Below are 22952 nucleotides of genomic sequence, written 5' to 3' on the forward strand. Positions count from 1 at the left end.
CTCTAGAGAATACTTTGTCTTTCTTATGGGAGAATTCTGGACCGGAGGAATATATCTGAAGGAGAGAAAGGAAAAACTATCTGAAAGCCTGATTGGATCAAACTTCTTACCCAAGGCTCTGAAATGATGGACTCCCAGGACGGAAGAAAAAAAAGAATATCTCCTCAGAGAGGAACTAACCTGGCATCAAAAGTCAGGCTTCTTGTTTTTCTCAGACTCCTTGGTATTTTTACGTTCAGGTCCTCTGTTCTGGAATCTGGATTCCCCCTGAAATCTGGATTTGGGCTGACAAAGTCACTGAGGACTTCTATCCTTGGGTTTACCATAATGTAGAGACATTACATAGAAAAAGTATATTACCCCCAAAAAGCGCCTCCAAAACGTATCATATTTTTTCTCCATGCCTTTCTATTTTGATCTTTTTGTTCCCCCCTTCATGCTCTCATTCAGCCATTCTACCATCTGTTAGTCCCTATGTGTATGCGAACAGCTACATTTCAGTTTCACTCTTCTCACATCACATCCTCTGGTCCACTCCTACAGCTGGGCGAGCTTTACCTTCTATCGCTCGCTCAACCGTTCATCTCCTATCAATCCCCTTTATATTTTCCGCTGCTTGCTCCCTCCTCACATGACCTCCCCCTCCACCACACAGGTGCTAGCGTTTTACATGCTACCTGCGCTGCCCTGCCCTCTATTTAACCCTTGCCCAAACAGATATACAGCTGTTTGCTGCCTCCACCCTCATCCACTCTGGTATGAAATTTTGCATTATTTCAGTGACTGTATTTTGTCTATATGTATGTTTACTTTTACTACTCTATCTAACATCTTAATATTTATGAAACTCTCATAACCTCATCTTTCCATTATTATGTAAATCTCCCTCACTTGTTGTGTGGTTCTATTATATTCATAATCACCCACTATAACTGCCCTAACATTCATTGTTCGTATTATTTACATGATTGCTATTTAATGCAACATTTTATACTATAACTCATCATATTATTACTATCTGTTCTTTGTGTATAACCTCTGCATATTTCTTTTGATGTATGTCTATGGACACATTCAGGCTTTTATCTATTTATGTCACCCTTATACCGTTCATACCATTTTTTATTCATCGCACAGTTCTTCTTGTTTATTATCATTATCATGTAGTTGGCCTGATGAAGACGTTTATCCAACACATTGCCCTTTAATAAGTGGAATGAAAGGAATTTGGATTTTACTCTTTCTGCCTCCTCAGGTATGGTGTACTAAGCAGCGCTCAACAAAACCCTTTTATTTAACTTCTTTTTCAATCTTTCCATAATATCATCCAATTCTTTCCCAAAGAGTTTATTGGGTTCAAAGGGTAGAGCACAGCTATTATACTTAGAGATGTTATTGGATCTCTAAAATTTCAGCTAGAGGGGTCTATGGGTAGTCGTAGTTAAGGCCATAGACTTTGCGGCCAATTTAACCTGCTGAACAGAGGCTTCAGAAATGTAGTCACCCACCAGAGTGATAGATTTCATAGATGATAGTTAATCATCTCTAGAGACCCCAGAGTCAATGTCCCTTTCAAGCTGGAGAAGATCTGCTCAATTTGAAGGACACTGTCTTGGTAGCCACTACAGAGCGAAATACGTTCCTGTAAGTGAACATTCTGCCTTTCAATCCATAGGGTCTTGGAGATTAGATCTCGTCTTCTAAAGGGACTGCTGCACTGGGACAATTTGGCCACTGCCATATCCACCTTAGGAGGTGGACCCATCAACCTTGACAGCACACCATCCACAATTAAGCAAATTGGAGTGCGGTCTGTGAAAAGCATGGACCTCACTCGTCCATGGAGGTGTGAATGAGGCCATAGATGTGCTGAGACGCTGTTTAAATGCCAAAATAAAACATTTTACCATTTTAGGATAAGTCTTTAAAGTAGCAAAACACAATAAAAATAGGCTGCAGAAAAAAACGTTTCGGAAATGCATTGCATTTTTTACTTTTTCCCAAAATTACCATTATATCTATATGGAAAATGGCAGCATTTGGCAGGTATAATTGACATGTTGCAATTTTCAAAAATGCAAGCTTTTCCGCTGCAGATTTTTCCCCTCAATGTGTAGATGACATTAACCAGAATCTCCTCCGCTTTGCAGGTACTGTAAAAAGCAGCATTTTCGCAAAATGGGTCCCCAGCCTCAGTTAATATTTTATCTTGGATGTTTCTCTAAAAATGTATAAATTGTTAAAAAGTTGTTGTTGTTTTTTAAAGAAATTCCTGTTATTTGTGAGTGAGGGCACAGATTTTTGTTTTCATTATTTTTTTCTACCATACTAAATAACGGTAACTTATTTCCAGTTGGTAGTAGAGAAAATGGAAATAAGGGGCATGGGTGTCATTACAAAGAAACATGAAATTGAACAAAAGGGTCTAATTATTTAATTAGCAAATGTCTGCCTGGTTAATGACATATTAATGAGTTTTTGAAATGGTCATATAATTTAACATGAAAGACCCATGTGTGTAGCACAACATTCAATGAATGATTGTGTAATGTGTCTCGAGAGACCACCATACACCATTTAAAATTCCTCTCAGCTATCATACTTTCTTTTTCATCAACATGTATGGTAATGTCTTAGGAGGCAATAAGTTCAAGTACTGATGATTGCTGATAATAGCTTGTATAAATGCGATGCTTTACTTTATGAGATAGGGAGTGCTCAGCTAATTGTATAATATACCACTGTTTGGCCTTATATAGGTCAGATGAAACGTACAAAGGTATGATATGTTATCTGCCTGCCAAATGTTATGTATTGTATAATGAAGCATCCATACTTCCAAGATGAAAATTATACCAAGCAACATTGTTTTTTTTGGTATTTTAACTCAGATTGTCATGAAAACAACTATTGCCAATGAGCTGTATTAGAGCATATGTCTTCAGAGATGGAGGTTCTCAGATTGGGAGCTATTTTATGAATGGTGTTCACTAGAGATGAGCGAACAGTAAAATGTTCGAGGTTCGATATTCGTTTCGAGTAGCCCCTCAATATTCAACTACTCGAATCGAATATCGAACCCTATTATAGTCTATGGGGGGAAAATGCTCGTTTCAGGGGTAGGCAACGTTCGATCAAATTATACTTACCAAGTCCACGAGTGAGGGTTGGGCTGGATCCTACGAGAAGTCTTCTCTGTGCAGCGTCCCCGCGGCGTCTTCCGGCTCTGAATTCACTCTGCCAGGCATCGGGCCTGGGCAGAGCCGACTGCGCATGTCCGCACTACAAGCGGGCATAAGCAGTCAGCTCTGCCCAGGCCCAATGCCTGGCAGAGTGAATTCAGAGCCGGAAGACGCCGCAGGGAAGCTGCACGGAGAAGACTTCTAAAGGTAGGAGAAGAACCAGCGTTGATTGGCCGACTGTATAGCATACGGCCAATCAATGCTGGTTCTGCATCGAATTTTTACATTCGAACAGCAAGTGGTACTCGATCGAGTACGACTATTTCGAATACCATAGTATTTGATCGAATACCTACTCGATCGAATACTACTCGCTCATCTCTAGTGTTCACACAATGGTAGACTTAGTCCATCTCCCAAATGTTTGGCTGCCTGCGACTTCACTCAATAAAATGGGGGGCATCTCCTAACTGAACAGGGTTATATGTCCTTAGACAAGCCACCTTAACCCAATATACATTATGCAGTAAAATAAAGAAATCCTAAATAAATAGTTAACTTTGAATAAAGCATATTAATATATTGTGACTATTCTAACCCAAAGTAAAGACAATGTACGTTTCAGAAATAATGAGTATACAAGAGTAGAATCTGATCCATATATATTGATATTGATATTAAATATATTACAATGGCTTTCTTTATATTTAAGTATATATATGGCAAGCAAAAATCTCTTTGCATTTGCATAGCTTTTCTTCTAACTACTACTATAAAAATAAGCAAATTCGATTTTATTTTCTTTGTAAATTCCACAAACTATTGGTCTATAGATAAATGAATCAGTGATTGTGAAATATTTGTAAAATTATTTTTAACTTTTGTCAGGCCGGGTTCACACAGGGATGTTTAGTGTAGATTTTGATGCATTATTCATTAGTGGATTCTAAAGGTAGGAAAAGCTTAAATAAAAGTCTTCTATATCTTGCCTTGATATTGACGTAGACTTTATAATGGATAAAGAAACAGCCCACTGGATCGGGCATCTTGGTCTATATGAGCGTGCAAGGGCCACTTGTGAACCGCCAAGGAGAGACATGCATGAAGGCAGATTAAGGGTTCTTTCACACGACCGAGTCCTGTCCATGGAAAATGGTCTGTGCATCGCAAAACCCGGACCAAAATGGGCCTTGCATATAGGAATCACTACATCATAGTCAGATATGTTGCAGTGAGCTCCTGAATGGCTCGATCACTACGGTAATGTACAGATAGCATTATGTCAGTTCATTACTGTAGTGACTGGGCTGCTCGGGAACTCACTGCATCATAACTGATTATAATGCAGTGACTCCTATGCACACGGTTGACTTCACTCAGACAGAATTTTTCTTGGATGGGATTTGGTCGTGTGAAAGGGCCCTTACTGGTGAAGCATGAACAAAAAAAAAAATTAAAGCTTTATTTTAACATGTTTAAATCCCCCACAATTAGTATATCATATCCCATGCTTTCCAGGTATTACTGTTCATGGTCATAGTCATAAACCCTTAAGGCTATGACTAAGAGCATCAGCGCTCAAAATGTGTAGGCTATGGATATTCTCATCATGAATGTTTATAGATGTTATAATAAAACATTGAAGTTTTATTGCTCTTGCTGGGCCAATTAATTTTATTGGTGCATGCGTCAGTTTTGACTTCCAGTATGCAGTACTTGACTTTGACTTTTGTAGTTTTTTGTTTTTTTTTTATAGACGGACATGGCTGTTCCTTAAGAAAACAGTGTCACACCTATACATGATTTATGCCTAGTATTGCAGTTACTCTCCATTGAAGTGTAACTGCAATACTGTACAACCTTTTGTGGTTATTCTTTAAAATATGTGTTGCATGGTTCCAGGATGCAATGTTTATAAATAAATATTTTGTATAAAATTTCCTGAAAATATTCATTATTTTAATCAGTTCAATTTTGTTATTTAGACCAGTGTTTCTCAACATTATCAAACTCAGGGCACCCCTGGAAAAATAATCCTTGAGCACCCTGACTAAGTATTTTTTAAATAAAAGACAAAAAAGTCATGAGGATACTGATGAATGACCACATGTGGTCTTCATCCTAAGCAGGGTACTGGGGCGTTTCCAAGGCACCCATGAGTGTGTTGCACCTCTGCTAATTGCTAATTTAGACTAAAACATACTTGTATTTTATGCCATGTTCCATTTGGTGCAAAATTTCCACTGTTGATATGGTCTAAATCCTCTGCAATTTATTGGCAAATATGTACTTGATACATGCAGATTATGCTGGGATTTTGCTACAGACCAAGTAACTAAGCCATTGTTGACTTTAACTACCAAGAGATTTTTTTTCATTTTTACATCCTTGCAAAGCGACAATCATAACTTTTTTTTTAAAGCAACATAGCGACTCAATGTTTTTAAAAGGATTAGTTACATTTTTAGGCATCATTTTTGGCTAAATGTATGGTAGCATTTAATTTTATGATTTTTATAAAATATGAGCAACATTAGGTAATGCATAACATGAAAATCTGTTATTTTGTACAATTTTCACTATTTGTAAATAAAATAGATTCGGCTGCATGTATCTACATATGCACTAAATTATTTCAGCTGAGGTACAGAAAATAGAGATGTTCACTCTCTATTTCACTCACATGTTCAAAAAGAGAAAAACGTGGCCAGTGTAAATACATCATTCATGTGCAAAAAGAGAAAAACGTGGCCCGCACATCCCAACCTCATACATTGATCTAGTGCTTCTCAGCAAATTTTAGAATACGGAACATGAGGTTCTTAGTGTACATATTGATCAATGTGCATAATCCCACAAGCTACTTCACGGCGACCTCTTTATAGTGGGTCCCTACTCTACTGGGAGTGGCGCTGCACAGCAACCACCACAACCGCAACACAGCACCCTCAGGGCAAGCGACCCAGCGGTCCGGCAACACCCCTGCCACCAGACCAAGCCCCCAGGCTCTGGACCGCGCCGCCCCACGGGCACAGTACCACAGGAGCAGCAGACACCACGCAGCACTGCACCAGAAGTGGCTAGTGGGCTTATGCACATTGATCAATATGTATACTAAGAACCTCATGTTTGGTATTGTAAAATTTGAAGCACTAGATCAATGTATAAGACTGGGATGTGCGGGCCATGTTTTTCTCTTTTTGCACATAAATACATCATGCCCAGGAGCAGCAGGGATCTTCAATGTGGGTGCTGAAGTGAGGGCTCTGGTTTATTCTGCCAGGGCACATCGTTGTATGTTATGTCTGAAATTCCTTCAGAAAGTGATCAACCCCTTTTGATACATGGGATAATCTTGACACATGGGTTAATCTTTATTTTTTTTTTTTACATATAGATATAGATAATATAAAGATAAATAATATACATTTTCTTTGAACATGATAGGACAGAAAAAAGTCACATTTTTTTTTCCAGAAAAGGGGGCAAATTGATGGCATAGAGGCTACTGCCATCGACCCCACAAGATTTATTATCATTTATGACAGAAATCTGAAGTAAATGATGCTGAAAATCTACACCAGCATGGCACAATGGAGGGGGCACCATATTTATGATGAGGTGTGTGTTTCCTTATAAAATGAAGCACACACCCTTGTCGGCCCAATATATTTACATACTAAATTTCTTAATGACGGTATATTACTACCTGTTTAGTTAATATGCACAGACACTCTAACATGAAAAGTTCTGACTTTATGGTAAAGGGAGATCTTTAGGCCTAATGTATTTTAACCTGAGACTGACAGGTAGAGGACAAAGGGAACCCCTTTCATTGTTCACACCATGATTTGCAAAGTTCTCAGTCCTTCAGGGGTTAAAGAATTTTCTTCAATCATGGGTGTTGGTATAGCAATGTGGCTGCCTATTACAGCCATGCTACTACTCCCGATCATATGGGCATACTTTTTTTTTTTTTAATGTAGATTGTGAGCCCCACATAGAGCTCACAATGTACATTTTTCCCTATCAGTATGTATTTTTTTGGAATATGGGATGGAAATCCATGCAAACACGGGGAGAACATACAAACTCCTTGCAGATGGTTTTATGCCCTTGGTGGGATTTGAACACCAGGACTCCAGTGCTGCAAGGCTGCAGTGCTAACAACTGAGCCACCGTGTGGCCCCTTGGGGGGGGGCATACTTTTTGTGCCGCATTGTCAGACATGACAAACTGTACTTGTGCAGGATCTTATTCTATTCTGCATTAGGAAATGAAACCTTGCGCGTTTCAGACTTCTTTATATTTGTCCACCAGTGTCACAGATGTACCACTTACCATATGCCGTATATTTTTTACTATACAAAAACATTTTCACATGTTCTATTCTTTCACTAATAGTTTAGCTTTACAATGATATATTTATCTTCTGCCTTGGCCAAACTTGTTTCTTTTTGCAATGCAATTAGTAATAGTTGAAAAACAACCCATGTTCATTGGCACTAATGTGTTTTCTATAGATTTTGGTGACAAAACTCAGGATATAAATGTTGTCAAGCTGTGCCACTGCTGGAAGGCACATTGTACACTAAAAGGTTGCATTTAAAATTATGAAAAACGGTTTTAACAAATGTTCCTTATTCTCTTGATTTTGTTTTTCTAGTGCAAAACCGAATTGGCAGAAAGCAACAGCACCTCTAGGGCTTGCGCGGTTGTCAGCTGATTCAGATGCATGGCTTTGTGCTTAACAAAATAGAGTAAGGGTCTACTTGACATTTTAATTACAAAAAATTATACATTTGATTGTGTTTGCTGCAGTAAATGTTACCTGAAAACATTCTGTCATTGGTTTTCTTGAATGATTCATCGTTTCTGATCGTTGCATATTTATTATATTAGAATGTCTTTGGGGCAAACATGTCTCACATATTATTGTGTATATAGGCGCAGATATTCATAAATAATTTCCATGTGTTCACTATAAATTGCTACATACATGGATGATGAATACATAGCAGTGCAACTTGTATGAAACTAAATAGTTGTGTGTCAATGGCTGTGATTGTGTCATGTAAATGAATCGTCGGCTTCACTAATTATTACAAAATGAAGTGGAAATTATCTTCCTATTATTATTTTTCCCTGACCATAGCAGATTTGCAGTGGTACTGGGCAAAATGTTCAAAATAACACATATTTATTGCATAAAGTAGTAGAAACAGCTGTTAAAATGCCGCATCAAAAACCGGTGTGTTTTACGTTAATTGTAAAGTGCATAGGATTCTGTTTAATCCCATCTACACATTGCAGAAAAAAATCTGCAGCAGAAAATCGCTGCCATTTTCCACCAAGATATAAAAGGGGAATCACGTAGCAAGCCACAGTGAAAAAGCGCTGTAGGAAAATCCACCATGGAAATGCATCGTGGTTTTTCTCACAATGCTTTTCATAGATAGTCTACTAAGATTTACGCCATGTCGGACTCCAGCCAAAAATCTTCTTTTTTGTCACAGATTTTGCTGTTTTTTTTCAGCCAAAGCCAGTGGATTTAACGAAAGGGAAAAGTGTAAATACTGCCTTTAAGTTTCCCATTACTTTTCAAGTCACTTGTGACTATAGCTCAAAAAACTGCAGTAAGATCTGGAAGGAAAAAAGTTTTTCCGCAATGTGACTAGATGCACATGACAGTGGTGCAAAATAGCAGTCAAAAAGAACCATTTTAAATGGGCGTCTTGCACCCAAGGAGTGGCTGTTTTAACACATCCCCCATACTTTTCAGTTTATGGGGGATCCACTCGCATGGGTAGTTTTCTGTGGTCTTGATGCACTCACTAAATAAATATAAAGGTGATAAAAAATGGTCAATATTGGAATAGAAGTGCTCAAGGACAGGAGTACATGTGAAAATGGGAGGGGTTCACCCTCACTTTATTGAGTTGTGACAGAGGGTGACATATACCCAAATACGAAAAGTGGTTCAGATATACCCCCACCTGGGTTAGTTGTGAAACCGTCACTACTACTTAATAGTCAAGTTACAAATTTGAAGATCCTTGGAAGCTGCAGAACCTTTAGGCGTTGGGATACGTAGGATCCAGGCGGATAGTAAACAAATGTAAACAACAGAGTGAATGCTCCAAAAAAAAGAAAGAGGTGCAAATCCACGCTTTCCAGAAGAAAACAAATCCTTAAATAAGTTGCTCAACAAACATAACTTCGTTTCAGGGACTACAGAAAACCCCAGTTTTAAGTGTACATGAGATATCAGGCCTGGTTCACATTTGTGTTCGGCAAATCCGTTCAAAATCAATATTTGAAATCTTCAAAAACTGATTTCAAACTGTCCAGATTAAAACCCATTGACTTCAATGGGTTTTAAAAGTAATCCGGATGTATAGGTTTATGTAATTTCCATGTGGTTTCAGCTTTTTTTGTGTGGAGAGAAAAGTAGAACTTGCAGGACTTTGTCTCCATACTAAAAATATAAATTTCAGACAGACAGCAACATATATATATATATATATATATATATATATATATATATATATATATATGTATATATATATATTTTAAACATTGAGGTCTATGGAAAATGGATTAGGGTGGGTTCACACCTGCGCCCGGTCTCTGCTTTGTGGATTTCCATCTTTTGCCGACAGGAGACGGAAACCTGGCATTCAGTGTCCGCCGGTGAGCGCCCGTGAGCGTCTTCTGGTCTCCGTGGTGAAACTGTTTGTTTTTTTTAAACTGGTCACAAAGTCCTGCATGTCCGACTTTGTGTCCAGTTTAAAAAAAAAACTGTTTCGCCGCAGTGAGCAGAAGGCGCTCACGGGCAGATACTTTGCAAATCCATTCAAATGTATGGGTTTGAAAACTGACTGCCAGTCTCCGTCTCCTTTCCAATTTCTCGGGCAGAAAACGGAAACCTTAAAGCAGAGACCGGGCGCAGGTGTGAACCCAACCTTACAAACTCATTACAGACTGACGCTAGGTTCACACCTGCGTTCATCTGTCCGTTCTGAGCTTTCCGTCTTCTGCATGCCAGAAGTCGGAAAGCTCAGACCGGGTCCGGCCGTGAGCGTTTTATACTCTCCGCCGCGAAACCGGATTTTTTAATCCGGACACAGAGTACTGCGTGTCCGACTCTGTGTCCGGATTATAAAACCCGGTTTCGCGGCGGAGAGCCTAAAACGCTCACCGCCGCTCACGGCCGGACATCTCTCTCACCCATTCAAATGAATGGGTGAGAGAGACTCCTGCAGGATTCTGTCTCCTGCCTCTGTTTTAGGCAGGAAACGGAAACCTGAACTACGGAGTTCACAACGCTGATGTGAACGAGCCCTTATAGCGATCAGTTTGTGTCCATTTTGCAATCAGTTTTTATCTCTGCGCAAAACTGATACAAACTGTCAGGTTTTTTTTAACTGATACCCTGCTTGCAGTACTTCTCTCTCCGCATGATTCATGTGGACGCCGAGCGGAAACCACATGGACCCCATTTATAGTCTATTGGGTTTGTGTGGTTTCTTAGATAACCACTTTTTAATGCATATAAGTTTCCGTTCAGGGGGTCCCCAAGTGGACTCCCTAAATGGAATACCGAACTTAGATGTGAACCAGGCCTTATCCGTCTAAAAAAACTGATTTGAGTATCAGTTTTTGAATGCTTTTTGTCCCAAATCGTTTTTCTCATAAAACTGTTTGCAAGTGGACGGATACCAGCTGTAGATGTAAACCCAGCCTCTGTTGGAGCAGTGCATGATCCATTTTATAGAACCAAAAGAAAATGTTACCACCCACTGGGGGAGGGACATGCTGATCACCATTAATTTACACTTTTCATTCAATATAAAGATAAAATACAATTAATTGAGTGTCAAGAAACCACTTACTAGGTGTGTGGGGGTCACTTGGAATAAAAAATAACCTAGAATTGGATATAAAATGAGAATGAACGCTGAGACTTCAGCTTTCTGAAAGTACTACTGTGCATGCGCAGTCAGCGTTTCCGCTGTGAGATATGAAGGGGAAAGGCATCTACTGCACATTTAGTAAGCACTTATATGGGCTGTAGCGCTGTTGAATGAAATAACTGAACATCAGCTGAATGTAGGATTGATCAGTATCTGTAGATTACACAGGGCTTTTTGCCTAAATCAGATGTTTTTTTGGAGTCTATTTATAAACATATATTTTATATATATTTTATTTAAAACAGTAACTTTAATTGTATTATTTTGATTTATGATTGATCAATTAGTTTTAGATTATTATTATGTTGTAAGCATTTACAAATAAAGCATTGTTATTATCATTATAATTATGTTTTAACCTTTTACAAGTTTTGTTTTTTTTACTGAATTCTCCATTCAAATGACTGGCTATTAGGGTTGAGCCGATCTTGACTTTTCAAGATCGATTTTAAAATTTTAAAAAAGATCGGATTTTAAAAGCAATCCTATTCACTATACAGCATGGAATCGAACAATTGTTAGAATCCACGCTGTGTAGTGAATCACTAAAGTAGCCAGAGGATTTTTTTTAATTCTCTTGCTACTTAGTCCCCCCTGGTGTCCACTTACCTCCAGAGATGGCTGGTCCTGTGCCCCGTGCCTTCATTCTTTGCCTCGCTGCTGCTCCACGCTGCTTTTCTTCCTTCGCTGCCCCCTCCCTGCCAGGTTAGGAGAGTGTGGGTGGGTTAGGAGAGTGTGGGCGGGTACCGGGAGGGGAGACGTCACGTCTCCCCGAACCGGAACCCGCCCACACTATCCTAAGCCACAAACCCTGCCTACCTAGCGCTTTAAACACTAACCTGGGAGGCAGGCAGCGAGGCAAGAAGAAGGAGGGCAGCGGAGCAGCCATATCTAGAGGTAAGTAGCTGCTAGAGATGTTTAGTTTAGCCTCCCATTCCAATGAATGGAGGCAGCCGGCGCGCAGGGGGATAAGGCTGTGTGCCGGCTGCTTCCATTCATTCCTATGGAACTGCAGCGGAGCCTTCACACTGAGTATACAGCGTATACTCAGTGTGAAGGCTAAGCAAAGCATTGTGGGAAAAGATCACCGATCTCGATCCCACATAAAAAGATCATGTTCGGAATTCCGATGGCGATCGTGAAATTTTCTCGATCGCCGATCGGAATCCGATCTTTTCCAAACACGATCGCTCAACCCTACTGGCTATTTACTGACTTTAGTGAATATAATAATAGAAGTTATATATTTATATCTTATCACCATAAAACATTTAGCTTACCAATTTGATATTACGTCGGTACTTACTATCTGGATAGATGGGATGGTATACAGTACAGACCAAAAGTTTGGACACACCTTCTCATTCAGAGTTTTCAGTTTTTTTCATGACTATGAAAATTGTAGATTCACACTGAAGGCATCAAAACTATGAATTACCACATGTGGAATTATATATTTACCAAAAAAGTGTGAAAACTGAAAATGTCTTATATTCTAGGTTCTTCAGAGTAGCCACCTTTTGCTTTGATTACTGCTTTGCGTACTCTTGGCATTCTCTTTATGAGCTTCAAGAGGTAGTCACTGGAAATGAATTTCACTTCACAGGTGTGCCCTGTCAGGTTTAATAAGTGGGATTTCTTGCCTTATAAATGGGGTTGGGACCATCAGTTGTGTTGTGCAGAAGTCAAGTGTATACATAGCTGATAGTCCTACTGAATAGACTCTTAGAATTTGTATTATGGCAAGAAGAAAGAAGCTAAGTAAAGAAAAATGAGTGGCCTTCGTTACTTCAAGAAATGAAGGTCAGTCAGTCCCAAAAATTGGGAAAACTTTGAAAGTGTCCCCAAGTGCAGTTGCAAAAGCCATCAAGTGCTACAAAGAAACTGGCTCACACGAGGACCGCCCCAAGAAAGGAAGACCAAGAGTCACCGCTGCTGCGGAGGATAAGTTCATCCAAGTCACCAGCCTCAGAAATCGCAGGTTAACAGCAGCTCAGATTAGAGACCAGGTCAATGCTACACAGAGTTCTAGCAGCAGACACATCTCTACAACAACTGTTAAGAGGAGACTTGGTGCAGCAGGCCTTCATGGTAAAATAGCTGCTAGAAAACCACTGCTAAGGACAGGCAACAAGCAGAAGAGACTTGTTTGGACTAAAGAGCACAAGGAATGGACATTAGATCAGCGGAAATCTGTGCTTTGGTCTGATGAGTCCAATTTGAGATCTTTGGTTCCAACCACCGTGTCTTTGTGCAACGCAGAAAAGGTGAACGGATGGATTCTACATTCCTGGTTCCCACCGTGAAGCATAGAGGAGGAGGTGTGATGGTGTGGGGGTGCTTTGCTGGTGACACTGTTGGGGATTTATTCAAAATTGAAGGCATGCTGAACCAGCATGGCTACCATAGCATCTTTCAGCGGCATGCTATTCCATCCGGTTTGCGTTTAGTTGGACCATCATTTATTTTTCAACAGGATAATGACCCCAAACACACCTCCAGGCTGTGTAAGGGCTATTTGACCAAGAAGGAGAGTGATGGGGTGCTACGCCAGATGACCTGGCCTCCACAGTCACCAGACCTGAACCCAATTGAGATGGTTTGGGGTGATCTGGACCGCAGAGTGAAGATAAAAGGGCCAACAAGTGCTAAGCATCTCTGGGAACTCCTTCAAGACTGTTGGAAGACCGTTTCAGGTGACTACCTCTTGAAGCTCATCAAGAGAATGCCAAGAGGGTGCAAAGCAGTAATCAAAGCAAAAGGTGGCTACTTTGAAGAACCTACAATATAAGATATATTTTTCAGTTGTTTCACGCTTTAAGTATATAATTCCACATGTGGTAATTCATAGTTTTGATGCCTTCAGTGTGAATCTGCAATTGTCATAGTCATGAAAATACAGAAAACTCTTTGAATGAGAAGGTGTGTCCAAACTTTTGGTCTGTACTGTATATCTGCAGGCATGCTGTCTGATAATATTGTTACATATGTACCACATATTTTCTAGTATTTTCTCTGATCATAATGTTTTATATTTCTTTTTGATAAATACATTTTAAAAAGTGAGAAAAAGCAGACACTAGTAAAAATAACTTATTACCGAGATCAGTAGCATCTGCTGTAGAATACAGTAGGGTATAACTGTTTGTACATAGCTATAACATTAATCCCTATCCTATATTTAGCAATCCTTGCCAGATAGCAAGGGGAGATAATGTATTTGTACTACAGGTGCAAATCAATAAAACATCACTTGTGTATGTAATGTTAAATGAAATAAATGCAGCTTTCCTTGGGCTATTCGGTTCTTTTCTCCATGTTTCAATAGTTTAAACCTTCAATTAAAACTGATATTGTTAGAAACCAGAAATATGCCATATCTGCTCACTAGCCACAGGCCTTGCTACAGTGGTAGAACAAAATACCCGTACATGAAGAACATGAAGACAACTTTACAGCCATGTCTGTCCTACAATGATTACATGAAAGCAGCAAACTAGAAAGAAGATATATTGGTATTGTGCCATAGTATAGCATATGTTAAGCATCTTCCTTTATCAGATACACATGGTATGAAACAATAATGCATAAAATATCTCACAAGTGTTCCTAGAAACTTTGGAAATGTTTGCCTTTTGCAGCCGTATTTCCATGTTTCTTTTTGTGTCATGAACGTCTTATTTAGGTCATATAACAATATGTTGGTTCATTCAACGAATGATAATTCATGATTCGGTACCAGACCAGAATTTATTTTCTGTTAATTATCCTTTTCTTTAATATGCTTTCCATGTGTCTTTAAGTTTTCCCTTTTACACCTTGTACTAAAGGATGTGGTGGAATTTTTATTTTCAATATTAGATTGTGGGGGTCCGACACCTGGCACCCACATATATAGCAGCGATATAGTTATTCTAGATATTCTCTTAGTGACTGACTACATACCCATCAGTTATGACATCCATCTGCAGCTCAATCTTATTGAAGTGAATGAGTGGGCTACTATACCATGCACAGTTAGTACCCTATGCACAATGCTGTGCCTGGTACACGATGAAGTGGCAGCAGCATTTGCCCCAGCACCTTGACTCAAGCAACACATCAGTCAATAAAAAAATAGAATGCTTCATTAACATACAAGATTGTGGAGAAGAAGAAGAAATAACCATTACTGTAAAAGACTGTTAAAGGCAATATGTCAAAGAACTGTTATTTCATTATCCATTGACCAAAGCATATGAAGGATTACATAGGATTATAGGCTCCTGAGGACCTTGAGTCTAGGATTCAACCATGCGGTCCTCAACATTCATATAGTTATCACCTATGTGGATAAATGACAAATGTTTTTATGGGATAACCACAGTCATGGTCTAGTTATAATGGCAGATATCACAGCAACATCTAATCTCATTTGCATGCCAAGTAAACACAACGTTCAAAAATGTGTCATGTTCTTAAGGCTAAAATTGTCATGGTCCACATGGTCCTAGCAATGTACTTTTTATCATCATCATTATTATTTATTTATATAGCACCACTAATTCCATGGCCCTGTACATTATTATATTAATTCCATGGTGCTATACATTATTATATTAATTCCATGGTGCTTTACATTTGAGAGTTTACATACAGTACACAAAATATAGAAAACAAATATAATACTAACAATGACCGACTGGCACAGTGGGATGGAGGGCCCTGCCTTGCAGTCTATGAGTCAAGGAGTGTCTGCCTTTGCTAGTATAACCTTTGTACTTACTCCTATGCTGCGGACAGTTGCACAGTTTTTCACTGAATCTGGAGCAGTGCCCCCCAGTTTCAGTGCACTTGTGCTGGACCTCAGGTGTTTGCAAATTTAAGGTTTTCTTCCCCAGCTTCACTGAACTATACAAGCACAGGGCACATCATAGATCAATCAATGAGACTTATTTGACTCATCTGTAGGTAAATATAAAGGTTTTTGTTCAGTACAGCCATGGACAGAATTAGGACAAGGCCATATGGGATACTAAGCTGCTGGTCCATAAGGACCTGTGGGTGGTTCAGTGTCTCCAATAAATCTCACAGATTCGTTCCAAATGAAAGACAAATCTTTCATACAGTATGTACTGGTACCTACGGGCACTTACATGTGCTTTGTGTTTACACTGTGTCTTCTGCGCACATGCCACCTATGTAAAATATGTACACTATGGTTTGTCTTTATTGCTGTGCTTATTTGTACAGGGAAGTACATATATATACTGCACTGCCTAAACAGAGTAAAGATCTATAGCAAAGTATAACAGATCAGTGGGATGCCAAAGTACCACCACTCTTATCATCCTGAAGTCCATTATGGCACATTTCCATATGAGCTGCGCTCACCAGATTATATTGCTTCCAAATCTTCTCAGGCCTGGGTATCTCCACATCATATTCAGGTTGGCATAGGGAGGTAGGAGTTATAGGTTGAGGGGTATTTTCATCAATTTCCACTAGTGAGTAGCCTTTCCCGCTAATCCTTTCCCTCACACTAATGTGGACCATTTAGACATGTCTGGTGATTGTTATTGAGGAAACTGCATAGCAAGTTTTCCCTCTATGTGAAGTGTGACATAATATATTGTGATCTCTCACTTTTTGTTTCTAAGTATTTTTCAATTTTAACATTTATAATAAAAGTCAAGTTTTAATGCGATATATCAGGGTCCTCTGAGATTTTTGTCTGTGAATACACTCCTGACTTTGGCTTTTAATACCACAGCAAAATCTGCAACAAAAAACACTGCATTTCTGCAATACGGGGCATAAAATTCACTGCATAATATGTAATGTAATGTACAGTTGTAACAAAACACTCAACTACACAGAACTACACAGTACTGAGGAAATTGTGCAAGCAATGGTCATTCATCAAGCTCAATAGAATACACAGGATAATGAACAGAATGATTTTCTGCTTTTCTTGCTTCTTGTGATGCAATCTGATAGATTAACCCTTTATGAAGCATATTTACCCAATCTTACACAATTGTACTCACTTTCCCACTGTTCTTCTTTTCTTCCTGCTTATCAAATTCTTTGAACATTGTAATTAGGATTTAATAGCATGAGAAATAGGTTATAGCCAGTAGATGGCAGTGCATGAGTGAGGAATAGACAGCCCACTGTCACGGTTCTGTGTATATATATATAAATAATATTTTTTAACTACAGAACCGCTAGATTGCAAGACACTGCAGTGAGGTCCACAGGCCCAGGTGGGCGGCCGTATATCTGAATGCAGACTACCAGTTAACTTCACTGGCAGAGGCATGAGTACGGTTCAAGCTGCCAAGGGTTAAATGTCACCTTTGGTCAGCAACACAAAAAGACTCCTTAAAGAGAACCTTTTATGGTTTGGGGCACAGGCAGTTCTATATACTGCTGGAAAGCCGTCAGTGTGCTGAATTCAGCACACTGTCGGCTTTCCCGATTTATGCCCTGGTTAAAGAGCTATCGGTACCGGTACCATAGCGCTTTACAGTCAGAAGGGTGTTCCTGACAGTCTGTCAGGAACGTCCTTCTCCACAGCAGCACCTATTGCGCTGTACACTGTGAGCGGGGAGGAACGCCTCCTCCCACTGCTCACAGTGCTCATCCATAGACGAATATTATCAGGAGGGGAGGGGGTGTTCCTTCCCGCTCACAGTGTACAGCGCTATAGGCGATTCTGTGAAGAAGGACGTATCTGACTGACTGTTAGGAACGCCCTTCTGACTGTAAAGAGCTATGGTACCGGGACTGATAGCGCTTTACCCAGGGCACAGATCGGGAAAGCTGACAGAGCGCTAAATTCAGCGCACTATCGGCTTTCCAGCAGTATATAGAACTGCCTGTGCCCCAAACCATGAAAGGTTCTCTTTAAACAACCAGGAGTTACAAAGGAAATAGACAGTTTAAATAGGCTCAGAGACCAAACCTGCTGGCAGTGAGCAGATTTCCCCCGGTGAGCGTCATCTCACACCATATAAAGGCAAGTCCCCGCCCAACAGGGGAGGTGGCCATGACCTCACCGGTCATGCTCAGTATGAGGTCATGGCCAAAACGGGACTTAACCTCATGAGCGGCTCCAAAAGGTCCGAGCACGCTCAGTAGGGGGGAAAATGGGACTTAGCCTCTGAGCGGCTCCAAAAAGTCTGAGCATGCTCAGTAGGGGAAAACTGGACTTAGACTCCAGTCGCCTCACATGAGGCCGAGAGTCAGATTGACCCGCAGGTGGCGCAGTGCGCCGGGACGGAAACCTGCGAAATCCGATCCTAACACCCACAGTCTTGTGGATCAAATTATTTGAACATGATATTTTAGACTAGAACATGTTCACTTCAGTCAGTTCATTGTTAGCTAGGCTCAAACCCAGAAAAATATCCTACAAGCAACAGGTGTTGCTCTGAAAGTACTTTATCTAAGACACCGCCGCAGCAGCTCTTACAGCAAAGAAGGGGAACATATGTTTGTTATTCATTTATTCAAAGCTATACCTTCTGTCAATCATCCTTTAAATCACTGTATGCCGCAGGAAAGGCTCCTCGTAAGAAAACAATTGCTGGTACACAAGAGATTCTAACATGTGCTTCCTTGGTGTCATACTGACAAAGTATGAAACATTTTTTGCTGGAGATCTCAGTATGTATAAATCAATTTGCAAGCGAGCTGAGACTTCTGCCTTTCTAGAGACCTTTTTGGCCGAGAGGGAAAAAGTGTAACGTGATGAACACAACTCTAGTTCTTGGAGTTTATTCATCACTTTTGTTGATATATTGCCGGATTTGACATAGAATGGACAACTAAGGTCCTTTGAAAGTACCTTTTTTATTATTATGCATTTTTCATTATTTACTCAGTGTTAAATAAATTGTGTTGCAATGTATATAATAAAGTATTTATGGACTTTTTTTTACAACATACTTTTCAGATTATTTTGGGTGACCTTTGTAACTTTATTTACAATGTAATATTTATATGCATCTCTCTTACACAAAGTGCAGGGAGAATTGTGAAGCAAGGATGTCAAAGGCAGCCATACAAGCGCACATCCCTAATATCTACTAGGATCTATTGTTCATGGGAAGCCAAGTTACCTATCAGTATGTGTTTTTGGCATGTGGGAGGATGTGGGAGGAAACACAAACCTAGGAAGAATATACAAACTGCGTGTAGATGTTTCTCTTGGTTGGATTGAAACTGCAAAACAACAGCACTAAGCCACCAGACTGCCTGGCAAGTCTCTGACCATAGGGCCCCTTGCAGATGACCTGGTGTGGGTCAGTGTGCTGTCCCTGTATTTCACAGATAGCACACTGACCTATTATTTTCTATAGGCCCGTACACAACAGTGATTTTCACGGTCCCGTGTGCGGACCGACAGTCCGGGCCATATCAGATAGAACAGGTCTTTTCCAAAGCACTTTTTATAGTAAGTCCGCAGAGTTTTCCTCTGTGGACTTTCTGCTTCAATTATACTTATACAGAAACTGCCATTGTTTCCCCACTGTGGGACTATTAAAGGATTATCTTATAACTGACCACCTGCAACTTCCAAAAATGGAATGGTTTTCGAACGGTATTTTTCTGCAATGTGTGCATGGGATTCACTAGAACCCCACCTACTTTGCAGGGACTGTAAAACTGCAGTGTTTACCCCATGTGGGGCTTCAGTCTAAAACATTTTTTTCTGCTGCGTTTCAAAGCTACATTCACATGACATTAATGGTGTGGTGTCCATTAAATTCAATGCCAGTGAATGGGGCTATTCACATAACCGTTATTTAGTCAAAATATAAGTTTTTTTGGCCATTTTCACCGATTTCTCTATACACTCAAATGTATGGGTCATCTGTAAAAACAATTGATACAGACAGTATCTCTGACAGAACATGACATTATCAGTTATCAGTATATATATATATATATATATATATATATATATATATATTTATTTAATGACAGTGAAACTTCTCAAAATGACCTCCATCTTTCCCAGGCCACATTTTCTGTGATGGATTTTAAGTTGTCCACACCAGTCATCTTTTTTGAGAAGACCACCTTTCTATTTTTCATGGATTTTGGCTGGTTGTCTCAGAGAGGTTTCACTATATTTGAGTCAGCCACTTCATTTACACCTATTGATATTCGTATATGGATTAAACATGTACATAAAGAAACTTCCAATAATATTCCAAGAGTTCTGAAGAAGTCATCCAAATTATTAACACTTCTACAAATGGAAATGTAATAATACATTAACCCCTTAAACGATGCAAATCTTTAGCCATTATGGACACTTACCCCTATCTACAGGATAAGAACAGGGGTGAACCTAGTTTTTCTGCCATCTGAGGTGACGTATGGAAAGGCATTACCCCCCCCCAAAAAAAATCCCAACCAGGTAATTTTTAATTACCACACCCCTATTTTCAAATCAAACAATCCCCTTATTCGGCCCACATGCAGTATAAACCCCTCACAGTATGTTATCCCCTTTGCTGACCCCCTCACTGACAGCTCCTTTACTGGCCCTCACATTGTATTGCCCCCTATATACACCCTGTTTACTGTTCTCTATGTAGTATATTGTCCAGTTTACTGGCTCCAATACAGTATATTGCCTCCTTTACTGGCTCCCACATAGTATAGTATACTAGCTGGTACCCGCGACTTCGTCTGCGGTGATTGTAGAAGTGGGTATATACAGGCGCGGGTAAGGTTTTCGTACTGTGTATAAGGTATGGGATATAAAATGTAACTGTGTATCTTGTTGTTGCTCTAATTCTGAGAGCACATGAGACTTTTGTGTTGAATGTAATGTGTATTTCAGCCGCTATACGGTGTTGGTATAAACTGTACATAGTGTCTTTGGGACAGAGGTATTTCAGGTTAATATACTTCGATATACGATATTGTATGATTTGTTATTTTCCGCCAGTACATGTAAGTTTTGGGCACAGGATACTCTTGAGCAGCCACATAAAGTCTGGCCCTGTGCATGACAGTTTAGTAACTCCATGCGCCTCTTATTAATAGCAATTAACCCCATCATGTCCCTCACATTAACCCCAGTGTAAGAGTTACTGATAGAGATGAGCGAGTACTGTTGGGATCAGCCGATCCGAACAGCACGCTCGCATAGAAATGAATGGACGTAGCCGGCACGCGGGGGGTTAAACGCGCTGGCTACGTCCAAGCGGAAGTACCAGGTGCATCCATTCATTTCTATGGAGCGTGCTGTTCGGATTGGCTGATCCCAACAGTACTCGCTCATCTCTAGTTACTGATATGTGAGAGACTTGGAGGTAATAATTAAGTATCTTCATTACTGAGGTCTTTTATTAGTACCTCCATATGTCTCACATAGTAGTAACCTTTATATGGGGCACACAGGGGTTAATATGAGGGACATGATGGATTTTATTCCTATTAATGTGAGGCACATGGAGTTACTAACACTAAACTAATAACCCCATGCCTGACATTAATGAGAATAGGAAGTAAAGGAAGGGAGCTGTGTGTTTCTTACTTTCAGTTTGCTAGCAGCTTCGGCAGGAGCTATCACTATAGCAGGCAGAGACTTGAGCGATTAAGCTCCACCCCCTGGGTTTCCTGCACCCCTCTCAAAGGGGAGTGTCCTTATGTCTTTGCTGTAGCAGAGACTTTATTTAACTCTTGCAGGTCCTGTGCTGCTGGCATGCCAGTGAAATATGGCAGGAGTGCCACTCTTGGCATGCTGACCTCTGCTGTAGGGGGTGATATGAATTTTGTGGCTTGCTATGGTCCAAAGTGTGTGAGATTGCAGAGATAGTGATGTGAGTTTGGGTTTTGTGGGGCTCCTGGGAAAAAGGTATGTGCGCTATTGTGACGAAAAGTAGCCTATTGCGCAATTGAGTGTAGGGACTATGTTTGTTGAAAATTTCAGCCAAATCGGTGGAGCGGTTTTTGCGTGATTGACCGCCAAACATTCGAACATCCAAAGGGTCCTGGGAAAAACGTATGTGCGCTATTGTGACGAAAAGTAGCCTATTGCGCAATTGAGTGTAGTGACTATGTTTGTGGAAAATTTCAGCCAAATCGGGGTCCAAAGTGTGTGAGGTTGCAGAGATGGTGGTGTGAGTTTGGGGTTTGTGGGGGTCCTGGGAAAAACTTATGTGCGCTATTGTGACGAAAAGTAGCCTATTGCGCAATGGGGTGTATTAACTATGTTTGTGGAAAATTTCAGCCAAATCGGTCAAGCGGGTTTTGCGTGATTGACTAACAAACATCCGAACACACAAACCCACAAACATCCAAACTCACAAACTTTCACATTTATAATATTAATAGGATAGTATACAATTGTCCCTTTTTAGGCTTCCTCACATAATATTGCCCTCTTTTATTTGGCCCCCACACAGTATACTGTCCCCTTTGGGCCCCTCCATAGTGATATGTTAGCCTTAGATTTGGCCTGAATTTTACAAAAGTTTCAAGCTTGGCCCAAACTATCTAATTTAAAATCTTACACAGCGTTTGCAAAGAGTCCCTTGAAATTAGTAGGCAAAAAAAGAGTGCACGCCCCTTTATCGATTAAACATTCCAGAACAGGACAAATTTTCAGGTTTTTCATGCAGGTGCTTTGGGGGTCTATAACAATTTTTCCTTTGTGCTATTCAAATAATTTTTGCATCTTTTTTTGGTGATATAGTGGACCTTATTTTTATAGTGTCTTGATTTTAATATACAACAAAATGTACACAGGGAAAATCTGTTTTTCACATTTTTCATGTTCTTTGAT

The sequence above is a fragment of the Leptodactylus fuscus genome, chromosome 4, assembly GCF_031893055.1.
Source record: "Leptodactylus fuscus isolate aLepFus1 chromosome 4, aLepFus1.hap2, whole genome shotgun sequence".
NCBI classification, from domain to species: domain Eukaryota; kingdom Metazoa; phylum Chordata; class Amphibia; order Anura; family Leptodactylidae; genus Leptodactylus; species Leptodactylus fuscus.